We start from the raw sequence: 17,496 nt of genomic DNA on the forward strand, positions 1-17,496 counted from the left end.
GCATACCCTTTGAGTATGTGGCCATCAACATTGTTGGGCCTATGAATCCCCAGACTACCTCAGGCCACAGGTTTATTCTGGTCATGATGGATCATGCCACTAGATACCCAGAGGCAATTCCTCTGAGAACCACAACTATACCTGCAGTGGCATAGGCCATGGAAGGGATTTTTACCTGAGGGGGTTTCAATGTGGAAGGAGTGAGTGGTAACCAGCACTTTCTCCACTCCTTATCACCCACAGACAAATGGGTTTGTTGGGAGATTCAACAAGATCATCAAAGGCAGGATCAGAGGCCTTCCTGAGGCCTTGAGGAAAAAGTAGGATATACTCTTACCATGCCTGTTGATCGCCTACAAGAAGGTACTGCAAAAGAGAAATGGCTTTAGCCCCTTTAAACTATGGGTGTCCTGTCCTTGAGTTTGGTCAAGAAAGGCTGGGAAGAAGCTACCAGGAAGATTCCCCAGGTTGTAGTGAGCTACATACTGGCCTTCAGGAGCCAAATGCCTAAGTTGTGAAAGCAAGCTTCTGATAACTTAAAAGCTGATTAGACTGTAATGAGTGGTACAACCAAAATTCTACCACAATGGAATTCCATCCTGGGCAGATAGTGTGGGTTATGGAACCTGTCAAACCTGGGGCCCTCTGTGACTATTGGACTGGGCCCCATGAGGTGATTAAAATGAAGGGTAAGAACATCTACTTTGTAGAGTTTAAGACCCCCCAGGCAACCCATCGGGTGCTTCAGATGCTGTTGGTGACAAATAGAGAGAAGGAGGCAGAGAGTGACTCTTTCCCTGACCTCTTAGAGTCCAAGGAGAAAGATGGGTCTGTTGAAGGAGTAATCCTTTCCCCCACTATAACTCCTGGACAACAGAGTGACTGCCACCAAGTATTAGGGCAGTTTGCCGTTCTGTTCTCCCTTACTCCTGCCATTACCCATCTATGTATCCATGATGTGGACACAGGGGATAACCTCCCTGTGAAGAATATATTCTACAGAGTTCCAGATATTGTGAGGCCCAGCATTAAGAGTGAAGACTCTAAAATTTAGAAGTTGGGGGTGATAACCCTCTCTAACAGCCCCTCACTACAGCCCTGTGTCGTGGTACCAACATTTTCCCCACCGGCACCATGCCTGAGCTGAGGTTCTAGGTGTATTAGAGATGCCTCAATTCTGTGACTAAGACAGTTGCTCACCCCATTTCCTGGGAAGATGAGCTGGTTGACTAGTTAGGGGCTGTCTAGTACTTAAGTACCTGTGATCTCAAAACAGGGTACTGGCAGATAACCCTAACAAATGGTGCCAAGGGGAGATCAGTGTAGGAGGCTGGACTGGCTTGTAGTGAGTACCAAGGGGTACCTGCACCTTGCACCAGGCCCAGTTATCCCTTATTAGTGAATAGGGTGTCTAGCAGCTTAGGCTGATAGATAATGGTAGCTTAGCAGAGCAGCTTAGGCTGAACTAGGAGACGTGTGAAGCTACTACAGTACCACTCAGTGTCATATGCACAATATCATAAGAAAACACAATACACAGTTATACTAAAAATAAAGGTACTTTATTTTTATGACAATATGCCAAAGTATCTTAGAGTGTACCCTCAGTGAGAGGATAGGAAATATACACAAGATATATGTACACAATACCAAAAATATGCAGTATAGTCTTAGAAAACAGTGCAAACAATGTATAGTTACAATAGGATGCAATGGGGACACATAGGGATAGGGGCAACACAAACCATATACTCCAAAAGTGGAATGCGAACCACGAATGGACCCCAAACCTATGTGACCTTGTAGAGGGTCGCTGGGACTATTAGAAAATAGTGAGAGTTAGAAAAATAACCCTCCCCAAGACCCTGAAAAGTGAGTGCAAAGTGCACTAAAGTTCCCCTAAGGACAAAGAAGTCGTGTTAGAGGAATAATGCAGGAAAGACACAAACCAACAATGCAACAACGATGGATTTCCAATCTTGGGTACCTGTGGAACAAGGGGACCAAGTCCAAAAGTCACAAGCAAGTCGGAGATGGGCAGATGCCCAGGAAATGCCAGCTGTGGGTGCAAAGAAGCTTCTACTGGACAGAAGAAGCTGAGGTTTCTGCAGGAACGAAAAGGGCTAGAGACTTCCCCTTTGGTGGACGGATCCCTCTTGCCATGGAGAGTTGTGCAGAAGTATTTTCCCGCCGAAAGAATGCCAACAAGCCTTTCTAGCTGCAAATCATGCGGTTAGCGTTTTTGGATGCTGCTGTAACACAGGAGGGACCAGGAGGTCGCAAATTGGACCAGGAGGTAGAGGAGACGTCGAGCAAGACAAGGAGCCCTCTTAGCAGCAGGTAGCACCCGGAGAAGTGCCAGAAACAGGCACTATGAGGATGCGTGAAACGGTGCTCACCCGAAGTTACACAAAGGAGTCCCACGTCGCCGGAGACCAACTTAGAAAGTCGTGCAATGCAGGTTAGAGTGCCGTGGACCCAGGCTTGGCTGTGCACAAAGGATTTCTGCCGGAAGTGCACAGGGGCCGGAGTAGCTGCAAAAGTCACGGTTCCCAGCAATGCAGTCTAGCGAGGTGAGGCAAGGACTTACCTCCACCAAACTTGGACTGAAGAGTCACTGGACTGTGGGAGTCACTTGGACAGAGTTGCTGTATTCGAGGGACCTCACTCGTCGTGCTGAGAGGAGACCCAAGGGACCGGTAATGCAGCTTTTTGGTGCCTGCGGTTGCAGGGGGAAGATTCCGTCGACCCACGGAAGATTTCTTCTGAGCTTCTAGTGCAGAGAGGAGGCAGACTACCCCCACAGCATGCACCACCAGGAAAACAGTCGAGAAGGCGGCAGGATCAGCGTTACAGAGTTGCAGTAGTCATCTTTGCTACTATGTTGCAGGTTTGCAGGCTTCCAGCGCGGTCAGCAGTCGGTTCCTTGGCAGAAGGTGAAGAGAGAGATGCAGAGGAACTCAGATGAGCTCTTGCATTCGTTATCTAAAGTTTCCCCAGAGACAGAGACCCTAAATAGCCAGAAAAGAGGGTTTGGCTACCTAGGAGAGAGGATACTAACACCTGAAGGAGCCTATCAGAAGGAGTCTCTGACGTCACCTGGTGGCACTGGCCACTCAGAGCAGTCCAGTGTACCAGCAGCACCACTGTTTCCAAGATGGCAGAGGTCTGGAGCACACTGGAGGAGCTCTGGACACCTCCCAGGGGAGGTGCAGGTCAGGGGAGTGGTCACTCCCCTTTCCTTTGTCCAGTTTCGCGCCAGAGCAGGGCTAAGTGGTCCCTGAACCGGTGTAGACTGGCTTATGCAGAATTGGGCACATCTGTGCCCAAGAAAGTATTTCCAGAGGCTGGGGGAGGCTACTCCTCCCCTGCCTTCACACCATTTTCCAAAGGGAGAGGGTGTAACACCCTCTCTCAGAGGAAGTCCTTTGTTCTGCCATCCTGGGCCAGGCCTGGCTGGACCCCAGGAGGGCAGATGCCTGTCTGAGGGGTTGGCAGCAGCAGCAGCTGCAGTGAAACCCCAGGAAGGGCAGTTTGGCAGTACCAGGGTCTGTGCTACAAACCACTGGGATCATGGGATTGTGCCAACTATGCCAGGATGGCATAGAGGGGGCAATTCCATGATCATAGACATGTTACATGGCCATATTCGGAGTTACCATTGTGAAGCTACATATAGGTAGTGACCTATATGTAGTGCACGCGTGTAATGGTGTCCCCGCACTCACAAAGTCAGGGGAATTGGCCCTGAACAATGTGGGGGCACCTTGGCTAGTGCCAGGGTGCCCTCACACTAAGTAACTTTGCACCTAACCTTTACCGGGTAAAGGTTAGACATCTAGGTGACTTATAAGTTACTTAAGTGCAGTGTAAAATGGCTGTGAAATAACGTGGACGTTATTTCACTCAGGCTGCAGTGGCAGGCCTGTGTAAGAATTGTCAGAGCTCCCTATGGGTGGCAAAAGAAATGCTGCAGCCCATAGGGATCTCCTGGAACCCCAATACCCTGGGTACCTCAGTACCATATACTAGGGAATTATAAGGGTGTTCCAGTAAGCCAATGTAAATTGGTAAAATTGGTCACTAGCCTGTTAGTGACAATTTGAAAGAAATGAGAGAGCATAACCACTGAGGTTCTGGTTAGCAGAGCCTCAGTGAGACAGTTAGGCATCACACAGGGAACACATACATATAGGCCACAAACTTATGAGCACTGGGGTCCTGGCTAGCAGGGTCCCAGTGACACATAACAAACATACTGAAAACATAGGGTTTTCACTATGAGCACTTGGCCCTGGCTAGCAGGATCCCAGTGAGACAGTGAAAATACCCTGACATACACTCACAAACAGGCCAAAAGTGGGGGTAACAAGGCTAGAAAGAGGCTACTTTCTCACAATCAGCCTTCTCCATTCCAGAGGGCCATTACCAATGTTGTGTAATATCCGTTGGACTCTGTCCCTTCCAGAGGTTGGTGAACCATATTTTCTGGTATGGAGGCCTTCTCATCTGCCTATCTGGATGACATAACTGTTTTTAGTATTAACTAAAAGGACCCCCTATTTCACCTCCAAGAAGTGCTTCAGGCCCTGACAAGCAGGTCTGACTATCAAGGTCAATAAGAGCCATATAGGGCAGGGTCTGTGGTGCACTTAGGTCATGTGGTGTGAAGGGAAGGTGTGGCCCCACCAGGCCAATATAAAGACCATCTGGCCTGGGATCTCCACAAAACTCCCAATGAGTTCAGAGCATTCATGAGCCTCGCTGGGTACTACAGGAGGTTGTAAAGGGATGTTGCACCATTATTGCCCCTTGACAGAGATGACAAGTAAGAAGCAGTTAAGAAATGTGATTTGGACAGAGGCATGCCAAAAAGCATATGAATCCCCGAAGCAAGCCATGTGTATTTCCCCTTTGCTCAGGCCCCTGACTTAAAGAAGTTTATGTTCAGGCAAATGCCTCAGGGCATTGCACAGGGGCAGTTTTATCACAACTCTATGAAGAAGGCCTAAACCAACCTGTGGTATTTATCTATAGGAGGTTACTTCCCATGGTAGAGAGGTGGAGTGTTAAAAAAAGAAAAGCTTTTGCTGTGCTTTGTGCTGATTCAGACTTGCCGAAGACCCCTCAGGTGGCTGTTGTAAATGAGGGATGAGAATCCAAAATGTTTCTATTTTCCTAGAAGGCATGGACTTTAGGGTAGGTCATCCACCAAATGTTTTACCTGTTTCCCTCATATTTCTGCTGCATATTTCTGTTACAATTAGGACTCTGAACACTTCTGCTGACCAGTGCTAAAGTGCATGAAATTCTCCCCTAAACAGGGGTACAATTGGCATAGTTAATTTACTTGTAAGTCCCTTGTAAAGTGTGTAGACTATATTCCCAGGACCTGTAAATTAAATGCTACTTGAGGGTCTGCAGCACGGAGTGTGCCACCCTCCTAAGCAGCCGTTTAAACATGTCTGAAGAAAAACAATTTCTGTGCTGCTGCAAAGACTGCCATTCTGTTGGACTGCTGCACTGGAAAAACTGTGCTGTCCTTGCTGTGCCGACCTGCTGCCTGCTGCCATCATTGCCTGGGTGAGAAGGACTAGATTCACTCCACTTGAAGCCAGAACAAGAGTGACTCCAAGGGCTTGCATGTTTACCTCCTGTTTTCTGAAGACTCAGGGACACAAAAGCATTCCACCTTATCATCTACAGCACCTGGACTCTACCATATGTGAGTCTTGGCCTGCCAATTGGTGCCGACCCAGCCCTGGGCCCTTGGATGTGAATAAGAAGTGCTATTCTAGCCAAGAATCAAAGCATCAACACTGCTGGCCCACTCGGAACTGGTGCATCTCCACAGACCCTCTGTGTTTAGTTTCACTGCCACTTCCACTTGGCACTTGAAGCCACTTGCCACACCTTAAGCTTTCCTTGTATTACATATGTCACCACTAAGGTAGGCCCAAGGTAGACCTTCAGGCAGGGTGCTGTGTAAATAAAAGGCAGGACATGTACTTTTGTACATGAGCTGGTAGTGACAAACTCCTGTCATTTTTTACTACTGCTTACTCCTCTCATAGGCCAGCATTGGGAATTCCTTTATATACTTTTAAGCTGTAATTCCTGTTCAGAAAGGAGTAGCCATATCATGTTTCGTATCATTGGAATGATAATGATAAATCGTCTTTACTGGTAAAGTCATATTTGACATTACTATTTTAGCAGTGTCACTTTTAAAAAGTGGACATTTCTCTGCTCTTACAGCTCTGTGTGCCTTGTAGTCTGTCTCCAATACTCTGAGGTTGGTGGCAGCTACACTTTGTGCATTCCCTCTAGACAGCCACACACAAAGGATGGGTAGGTGTGTCTGAGCACTCATCTGCTTCTGATGGGCCTTCCTGGGCAGGAAGGGTAAAAGTTAGCTGAACTTACAATTGAATAGGGAAGTGCTTGTCTCCGCACAAAGAGATAAGTACCTCCTACTTGTACTCTGGAGCCAGGGTTGGGAAGAAAGAACTTCTGTGCACTTCAAAGACCCTTTTTTTACATCACCCCCCTACTTTAAAGGTAAATTTGGATATAACAACTGGGTCTCTGACCCCCCCCCCAAATCAGTACACTACTGTACTCTGGAAGAACTCTGCCTGGAGTAAGGACTGCTATGTTACAAAGCGTGCCATGCTGCTGGACTGCTTTCCAGGAATCACTGCTCTCTACCTGGATGACGTACCCAGCTGCCTGCTGTTCTTTGTCTTGCTCAGGATAGACTGGACCCTCTCATCTGATTCAGAGTTACTCTAACGGCTTGCTAGCTTTCCCCCTGTTCTCCTGCAGTCTCATGGACATCAGAGACTGTCTGCAATTCTGCTGGACTCTGACATTTGTGAGTCCTACCCTTTTCTGTGGTGCCAATTCACTCCTGGGCTTTGGAAGTGTGTTTGCAGTTGGCTTTTCTACAATTATATAAGATCTGATCCTTCGGGCTGCTCAGAACTGATGCAGTACTCTCCAATGCTCATGCATTGCCAATTCAACAATGAAACAGGACCCGACTATGAGGCTGAACACTGACGCATCAACACGACTGCATGGATCAGAATCAATGCATTGCTTCTGCAATGCTCCTCGACATTGATGTTTGCTCTACCCAATGTACTTTTCAGTGGGCTCTGCGCAAGTCCTGTAGCTGGCCTGCCCTCCATTACTGTCAGCCTGAACTTTGGATTCACCCCAGTCTAGCATGACCTCAAATAACCTTATATATCACTATTGACTTCTAAGCACTATTTTTGGTTTATTCTTTAAAAATCCAAGACTCAACTTTTATTTATTGATTTTTTGTTGTTTTGGTCTCATTTTACACAGATGGATATTCATTATTTTTCTAAACCTGTCTGGAGTCATTTTGGTGTTGTTTTTATTGTGTTACTGTCTGTGCGTCTGAGTTGCATAAATACTTAACACATTGCCTTTTTATATAAGCCTACCTGATCACTGTCAAGCTACCAGATGGAGAGCACAGTTTATCTTTAAGTTTGTATCTAACGTACCCTGACTAGAAGTGGTGGTTTCTTCTTATACAGGGTGCACACTCAGACAGCCAAAAATTCTATTTCTAACAAAGCTCCTTACTAGAAGATGGTGAGCATTCTCAGAGATTTCTCACTGCCCCGTACCTAACCAAGGACATCCCAACTCCCTGAGACTTTTGTTTATACAATGTGGTGGTTATTGTGATTGAATCAACTGTGAGAGTGACGGTATTCAATTAATAGTATTTTGAGAGAATCCTCAAATGTTTTCAGTGGTAAAATGTTTCTTTTACTTGTTCCTCATTGGTGCAAATCCTGAGAACAATGAACATGACTAGTAATGTATGTAATCCTTTGCCTGAAGTCATGAAAAAGGACATGCTTTCCCTCTGTAACAAGGAACCCCATTGCCCTCTAAGGTGAACCTATGCTTGATTTTATATTGTACTTTAATGAGTTCTTTGCAGCTCCTAAAAATGCTTATGTGATACTTTCCATGGCTGTCATTGGCTGTCATTTTTACTGAGCATGTCAAAACCTTTATCACTTATTTGAAATCATTCAAATTAGAGATGGTTTCAATTGGGGAGCACCAAAGTCTGTCTTCGGGCTACATCGCTCCCAGTCCAGTTTGTTGGCCTTTTCTTGGTAAGATTATGAGAGACTGGTAAGCGTACCAAAATATCTGGTAACAGAAGATGGTTCCAAGGGGATCTGATCAGTACAAGGTAAACCTATTTAGCTGTTGAATCAGCTACTGTACCTTCATGGTCCAGGTGGATGTCACCCGAGATTCAAATTGACCCAGTCCCAACCCTAGCCTGGTTCCATAAGATGTTGTGCATGAAGAAGGACAGTGTGAGTATCAATAAAGATTTGCATGCAAAATGTTAATTGAAAAGTGAGCAGCAAGGCAGTGTGTATGTTGGGAATTGTGTTAGGCATACTGTGGTGAAATGCAGTGGAGAGATTTTGAGACTAAATATAATGTGGCTTTAGCTCTTTGGATTTGTTGGGATGATATTACTCTATTTTCGTAATATATTTTGAATATTGAATTGTGTGTAAAATTAAATGTACAGTATAAAGTGTAACCTTAAGTTAGTTTACCAAGGGGCGTGGCTTTGGCAGGCAGCAATGGCGGAAATGTAGACGCGCCACTCCGCCGAGGCCTATAGATTATCCTTTAATTATTAACCCCAGAGGGAGCCTGTGAGGACGATACGGGCGGGTAGGTGAAGAGGACACCACGCAGCCCCGGGGCGACCATCTAATGCCCTGAGAAACAGACCGTGGCTGGGCACCTGGGCGTGAAGAAAGAACGGCCTAGCGGGTGCTGGAGCTGGCGGCTGGCCTGAAGGATGCACCGCGGTGCTGCAAAGGAGCAGAGTGGGGCCTGCACGCGGCAAAGACGCGTCGAGGGCTGGGAAGCGCCCGACACCGGCAGACTCCTGGGGGCAGGCCTGGGGCTAAAGTGACCCCGAAACTGAGCTAGCGCCCGAGGAGGGGCGATCGGAGAGTGACAGACTAGGGAGGCATGGGGCGGCTCCAACAGGGACAAGAACTCTATCCATCAGGAGAGCGAACGGCCTAGGAGGAAGGACCGGGACTTGCTGTGGCCCTTCAATAACGAAGCACTGAGTGCGCTACAACACAGGCGAGCACTGGGGTCCTTGAGGGGGCCCTATGGCAAGGAGAAGGAGGCCAGCCCAAGAATTCACTGCCCCATGGGAGTAAAACAGGGAGAGGACCGTGAAACACAGGGCCGCCAAGACGCTCGGGTGAGCAGGCCCAGGAAAGAGTGCACAGGGACAGACAGAGGGTCTACGCCTCTTCGGCTGGACATTAAAATATTCACAGCTGCAGATGAGACGCAATGATGGGGCATGGCCCAAATGATTAACCAAAGGTGCGTAGGGTGCCTTTTGGAGCAGAGAGCTCAGCTGAAATAAAAGTAGAGGTGACAGAGGGTAATCAGTGGCCTAACGTGCACCATATCTGGGGCTGCACTTGCCTTGAGCGGATTGAGAGGAGGACAGAGGTGTGAGCACAGCGACTGCTGCTGATTCCTGGGCAGGGGTGCCCCAAGGCTGCATGTCGACCCATAGCCTCAAGAAGGGAAGGCTGCAAGGGAAAGAACACACTGGTAGCCAAAGTGCTTCCAAAATGGCCGAACCGGTACCTCATTCTTTACAGGTGACACTGGACAAGATCCTGGGGGCAACAGAAGAGTCCTAAACCACGCTCCAGCGTGAAATTGGTCAAGTATCGGTGGAACTAGGACTGCTGCGCGCGGATCACCTGACAGTTGCGGACAGGGTTCGAGAGGCTGAGATGATGCTCAGCAAAGCAGGAGATACCAGCACAGCAGGGGATACAGGTCGCGCTGGGGCAACTAACAGACCATGTTCAGAGACTGGAACGCTGAGCAGAGGATGCGGAAGGCCGCAACCGGTGATATAACGTGTGCATTATTGGGCTGCCGGAAGGAGCTGAAGGGACGGATACGGTAGCCTTCCTTGAAAAATGGATGAAACAGGAAGTAGCCCAGGCCTACTCACATCATTCCTGGCGAGAGCCCACAGAGTACCGATAAGACCGGTGGTGCCTGGGCACCCTCCGCGGACCATGATAGCCAAATTGCTCCACTATAGGGACAGGGACATACTGTTGCAGCGAGCAAGAGAAGCAGGGCCTTTCAGGATAGATAACGGGTCAGTGTTCCTGTTTCCGGACTTTACTGCTAAGGTACAGATCAAAAGGGCATACTATATGGCGGTGAAAAGGGCCTTGAGAGATGCTGGTATCCAATATTCGCTCCTATTCCCAGCCAGGATGAGAGTATTGCAGGAGGGACACAGCACATATTTCCAGACACCGGAGGAGGCCTGGGAATGGTTGGAGGCGCATAAGGCTGAGGGGAACTCTGTCTCATCACCGGCTGCATCGAAAGAGACGAAGACGCAGAGGAGAGAGGAGACTCCAGAAGGATCTGGCCAGGAGATCGGCCTTGGAAGCTGTAGCATCACTGCAGCAGGGTAAAGCGACAGCTGAGGCCAGTGGTGGGGACTCGAATCACTGGACTTACTGCACGGACTCGGAATCCAACCATTCTTATGGAGCCCCAATAATGACCCCTCAAACAGCAGATGACATGTAGGGAGAGCAAAAGAGAAAGGGGTTGGCCTCCCTCTGGGGGAGCAACCCGGTTGAGGGCCTATAGGCAATAAAGGCCCTGCCACCCGGATTCTTGACCAACATCACCAAATGGCGAGAACTCTACTTGACTTAATGTTACTGTTCTGCTCACTGAGTGTAAACTGTACAACAACCCGTTGCAGAATTGCCCTGGAAAGAGGGAGTTGGGGTTTGATGTTTTTGTTACATTTCATTCGCAGGTGGTCAATTACGCTGGAATCAATGTATATGGTGCGACTGAGACACGTAAGAGTGATGAAGCGTTGTGAACACTGGAGGGGGGGTGATGATCCTTATTAACTCTGTTCCCGCATACTGATGGAATCCAAACTGATAACTTGGAATATCCGGGGGATGGGGTCACCGATTAAGTGTCATAAGATCCTGTCATACCTCAAGAGAAAGGGGAACACATAGCAATGCTCCAAGAAACGCACCTCACCTCACAGGACGTAGACAAACTGAGGCATAGGTGGAGGGGACAGCTCTTTGCTACTACATATTCGGCTTTTGCGAGGGGGGCACTGATCTGGGTCAGGGCTGGGGTCACGTTCGAGGCCCTCTCTATAGATATAGATCCAGATGGTAGATGTCACTGTAGAGGGTAGGCTGCAAGGTAGGCTGGTAGTGCTGAGCTGTATATAAGTACTCATAGACCACACAGTGTAACCCATGTACCCAAAAGGGCTGGTTAAAGACTAAGGGGGTGATTCCAACCCTGGCGGTTGGGGACGGAGGAAGCACCGCCAACAGGCTGGCGGTGCTTCCGGGGCAATTCTGACCGCTGCGGTCAGAAAAGGAAAGCCCTAGTTTTCCTGCCGGTTTCCCGCTGCCCCTGTGAATCCTCCGACCCCCTTCCCGCCAGCCTGGTTCTGGCGGTTTTCACCACCAGAACCAGGCTGGCGGGAACAGGTGTCGTGGGGCCCCTGGGGGCCCCTCATTGATTTTCAGTGTCTGCCAAGCAGACACTGAAAATCGCGACGGGTGCCACTGCACCCGTCGCACGCCTTCAACTCTGCCGGCTCCATTCGAAGCCGGCTTCCTCGTTGAAGGCGTTTTCCCGCTGGGCCGGCGGGCGGCCTTCTGGCGGTCGCCCGCCGGCCCAGCAGGAAAGCCAGAATGGCCGCCGCGGTCATTTGACCGCGGTGCGGTCATTCGGCGGCTCCCGCCGGGCGTGCGGTTACCGCCGCCGGTGGGAGTCGGAATGACCCCCTAAATATTAAAGACTATAATGCCCTTAAGGGAAAAGAAAAATTATTTACAAATCGTAAAACAACATAGGTGAACATACAGCAAGCTATTTATTAATTTACATATAAACATTAAAAATATATCTCTATATTCATCGCCTAGGAACAACCCATCTCATAATAAAAAATAAAAAAAAGAAGGACAAACCATAGTTAGGAAAAAGTGCTTGTGATAGATGATAAAAGAAAGAAAGAATAATCAATATCCCAATCAATCCAAAAATGACATAAAGATAAAAACGGTTGGTTCCTCTTTTACTGCATTGAATCCATTTCAAATCATCAAAGAATATAAATCTCTTTTTTATGTCCTTCTTTAATATCCTATGCAGAGACCAATCCAGATTGAAACATATACGCCGACGTTTCAACCCCTTTATATCCTGGGCCAAATCTCTGCTCCACAATGGGTCTTCTTCAGGACTAACTGATGGCAGTCCCCTATAATATCTTCCAACCCCTTCACTTATTATATATTCCTACTCGCCAAGCAGTTGAATATTTATATTTTGTTCCAAATATCTCCCATATACACTGTATCAAACATTCACAGAATTCAATCTTCATACGTGTGTATGCCCTCTTTTCCGAAACATAGCCGATCACTTCATGAGCTGCATATATGCACCTAACCAGGAAGACACTCTCGGGGTGCATGGCTAGGTGCACTGGGGACGCTTTTTGCTTGGGGGTGATTTTAACTGCGTATTAGACCTCGGATTGGACCGTTCCTTTCCTCCCATGTCTGGAGCGGCGGCGTATAAAATGGTGGAGAATTTTGGAGAGTGGGTGAGACACTGGGGAGTAGAAGACGTCTGGCGATTACAGCACCCAAAGATCTGGGACTACTCATTTTATTCGGGGCTACACCATCTGCACACCAGGATAGACCGGATGGTGTGCTCGGGCTCCATTACACACAAAATAGACGCTTCTGAATATTTGGGGTGTACGTTGTCAGACCATAGCTCATTACTGGTCACCTGGCAGAAATCAGAGGTGAGGGCCCCCATATCGACATGGAGACTTCAGCCGAGGGCACTTGGGGATCCAGTGTACAGAGAAGAGCTTTGGACACACCTCAGGGAACACATTAGGATTAATAAGGGCTCTGCGGGGACCCGCAGTGTACAATGGGAGACACTCAAAGTAGTGACCAGAGGCCATTGCATGGGGCAGTCAGTGGGGATCTGACGAGCCCTTGTGAAAGAATTGATGCAGCTAGAAAAAGACCTCCATGACAGAGAGATTGAACAAGGGGTGGACCTGGAATCCCACCATAGACTATTTAAGGCTAGAGAGGCATTTCACCAGACACTAGACAGATTAAGATGCCACGATTACCGGAGGCACATGATGTCCGTACAAGCTGAGGAGGGTAGGGAGGGCTGATTACTTGCTTGGTTGGTATGACCCGCTGGAGGTAATACCCCGATAACGAGTGTACGAGGGGTGGCTGGGGGCCAGGTGTACACACCATTGGAGATTAACAATGCTTTTAAATCCTATTATATGTCTCTTTACAGGCACCCAGGGGATGACTTGCCGCAGATGCTGGGGGATCAGCTAGAGTCCCTTCTATTTTTTGGCCTCGGGTTGGACGATAGGGGTTACTTGGGGGAACCGATCCCACTAGAGGAGGTGAAACTTGCTATCACACAGCTGGCTGCGGGTAAGCCTCTGGGCACTGATGGGCTACCCATGGAGTTCTGTAAGGCATATGTGGACATCCTTGCCCCAGTATTGGTTGATCTATACGCAGAGGCATTTGAGACTGGCATTCTCACTGGGACCCTGAGTGAGGCGCTGGTGGTTCCGCTGAACAAGACCAAATCAGCCGAAAGATCGGTGACCGATTTCCGTCCACTGTCCATGTTAAATTGTGATTTTAAAATCCTTGGCAAGGCGCTGGCCAATAGACTGTTGCAACACATTCCTGCTCTTATCCACCAGGATCAGAATGTCTTTGTGTCTACACGAAGCACCTCCCTGAACTTTAGATGGCTGTTTGCGATACTGCACCGGCCACTAGAGGAGCGATGCCCTGAGGCTATGCTCCTTTCACTAGACTTAGAAAAAGCATTTTACTCAGTGAGATGGGACTATCTTCGGGCAGTGATGGTAAGAACGGGGATGGGAGAGAACTGGGTATGGTGGGTCGAGCTGTTATTCCGCGACCAGTGGCCAGGGTGCGAGTAGGAGGAACGTTATCTGAATCTTAGCCCATGCCATGGTACCAGACAGGGATGTCCCCTCTTGAGCTTGTTGTTTGCAATTGCCATTGAGCCATTGGCAGTGCAGTTCAGAGTAGAGGGACAGGGTAAGGGTGTAATGCTGAACCGGACAGACCATATTATATCGCTCTATGCAGATGATCTGCTGTTATATTTATGTGACAGTGGGTCTGGGATTCCATGGGCACTGATGCTGCTAGAGGGCTTTGGTGCACAATAGGGCCTCAGAGTTAAAAGGGGGAAGACACATGTTTTTCCATTGTCTGAGGGTGCCAGACGCCCATCCACATGCCACGACGATCTCCCCTGGTTGCCACGTTCTTTTCGGTACTTGGGCATCCAGGTCTTTCACAATATGTGTGATCTACATGACGGAAACTTGGGAACAGCCCTCCTCTCCTTACGATCTGCTGTGCAGTTCTGGCACTCCCTTAGGCTCCCACCTGGGAAATCGGTCTTACTGACGGTGGCTCTTTCCTGCTGGAAGAAGAGTCTGAAGCCTACTGAGGTGATGGTGGCCTATTCCCCTGAACTGTTGCTGACTGGCATACCGTTGGGAGAACTGGCGGGGATACTGACGCTAGGAGACGTTTTCCGAGAGGGGGTGCTGAGACCCTTTGTGGGACTAATGGAGGAGGATGGGATACCGGTGGGACAATTTCTGACATACCAAATGCTGGTGCTAGCTGTGCAAAGATTATGGGCCACAGTAAATGCAGAACCGGAGACCCATGCCTCATTGCATCTACTATTGACTGGGGGAGGACAGTCATCTGGTCACTGAACTTTACAAGGCTTCCATTAATACTACATTGAAGCCCTTACAGACCTTGAGAGTGAAGTGGGAGAAGAAAGGGGGTAGAGCCTTAATGGACACCGAGTGGCAAAGGGTATTGGCATATCCTCGGACAGTATCCAGAAACACATGGTTCAAAAACATTCAATACAACTATATCCAAGAACATACCTCACCCCACATAGACTTACAGTTATCTATGGGGGAGTCTAGAGATTGCCACAGGTGTCAGGTGGCAGACCCGGACTTCTTTCACATGGTTTGGGAATGCCCCAGCATATGGGGGGATGGGCGAGAATATTGGAGCAACTAGGAGAGGTCCTCGGTACTCAACTACACATGAGCCCTTTTCTGTGCTTTGGGACTGCACAAGAGACCTGCATCTAAGAAAGTGGGTAGTAGGTTTTTGGACCGTGCAATGGTCTTGTTTAGGCGCAGAATTGCAATGACCTGGAAGTCTCAGGCGGGACCTAAATTGGAGGACAGGTGGAACTTCAAGCGCTGGAAAGAGAGGAGGCACGAGGGGTTAGGGCAAAACATTTGGCTCCATTGTGGAAAGAAATAATGGAGGCCTGGGAGGACCATAGAAGAGGATGGGAGATGGCATGGGAGCACCAAGCTATGGGACCCCAGGGAGGGATGCTGAGGAGGTGGACACTAGCAGTGGGGAGGGTTTGGAAGGACAGGCATGAGCATGTGGGGACCACAAACGAAACTGTATTAACTGGCAGCAAAGGGTGAATCTCTGAGGAGGGATGGTAGACCTGATACTACACTGGGCAGGAAGTATGACCCTAATTGACACCGGGGGGGGTCCCAGTCGGAACAGAGGACAATGCATAATGAGAAAGGGACAGGAGGACACTTTAGCAGACCCCAACAGTAGAAGGAACTAGAAGTAATAGCTAGAATGGATCACACAAGCCACCACTTATTCCACCTGCACGCTGTTTGTTTTTAGTAGTTACTTTTTAGCTACCTTGTTGTTTAAATGGTTTACATTTAAATGGGGATATCCAGTACGCGGGTAGAAATAGGGCATGAGAATGATGGGGAGCGTTAACGGCAGGCACAGGTGGATGATTACAGCAATGACTAACTGAATCACTAATGATCCTGTCGTTGAGCGTGACCCGAATGTATACAATGATCCCTTAAAGTACAGATTGTATTGAAGAATATATATATATATGTATTAATGATTTATAAATGGTAAGAAAAACCAATAAACAAAGTGTAAAAAAAAAAGTTAGTTTACCAAATTGTTGAACTTGGCTGCTAATGCGAGGTATACTGTGAGATGCTATTAGCCACAGTATGAGACGGATGTAAAATTTGTATTGTGCGAGTGCATTCATGAAGCTTATTCCTTTGTGCACAGGAGTGAGCACACTGGTACCGCAACTCCTGCAGGTTCAGAGTCTACTGTTGTATGATAGAAGGAAGTCATCTTGCTGTTATAGAGATTTCTGTTTAAATGAAGCAGACTTACAAATGACAGTTGATGAAATGTGGTTCAGGTAGCCACTACACTATTCAAGTGTTATGTCATGCAGGGATTAGTCCACGAATCTGTAGCTGCTCTACAATAGGATAACTTTGACAGAGAACATGCTGATATTGGTAGGTGTTAGAAATTGGGTTTCTCGTTGGCTAGGGTATGCACCTAAGCTAGGCAGAACCCACCCACTCTAGTCAGGGCAAGGGAGTTACACGTCCAAGATAACCCTTGTTCACCTCTTTAGTAGCTTGGCACGAGCAGTCAGGCCTATCCCAGAGGTAATGTGTAAAGCATTTGCACAACACACGCAACACACGTCATGCAGCATCCCCACCACAAAGGAAACACAACACCAAGATATATGAAAATATACTGTATTGTACACAACACAATTATTAGACCAAACACAACATGTCAGTAATACTCTGCTAGCTTAGCAGTTGTCAGAATGTGACACACTAGTTACGCTGCAAAACTAGCAGTAGTCACATATACCACACACAGGTTACTTAGGGGGTTATTCCAACTTTGGAGGAGTGTTAATCCGTCCCAAAAGTGACGGTAAAGTGACGGATATACCACCAGCCGTATTACGAGTTCCATAGGATATAATGGACTCGTAATACGGCTGGTGGTAAATCCGTCACTTTTCCGTCACTTTTGGGACGGATTAACACCTCCTCCAAAGTTGGAATAACCCCCTTAGTATTCTGCAACATGAGCAGTAGTCAGAAATCACGTTATTACATTGATGCACTTGTCATAGAAATATCACAAACACCCATATTAGGAACCTTATAAAATGTATGGCAAGTCAGGTAAACATATTAGAATGTCATGCCCATAAAAGGAACATTAGCATACATATATGAACCATTATAAAACAACCAGCTTAACATAAGAATATATTATGTCCATATCAGGAGCATTATATTCTGTATGTCTTTCAAAAGTACCTGTTTATGAAGAGGGGCACTTCCAGTGCCATAAG

This window comes from Pleurodeles waltl, chromosome 8 (assembly GCF_031143425.1).
Source record: "Pleurodeles waltl isolate 20211129_DDA chromosome 8, aPleWal1.hap1.20221129, whole genome shotgun sequence".
In the NCBI taxonomy this organism is placed as follows: domain Eukaryota; kingdom Metazoa; phylum Chordata; class Amphibia; order Caudata; family Salamandridae; genus Pleurodeles; species Pleurodeles waltl.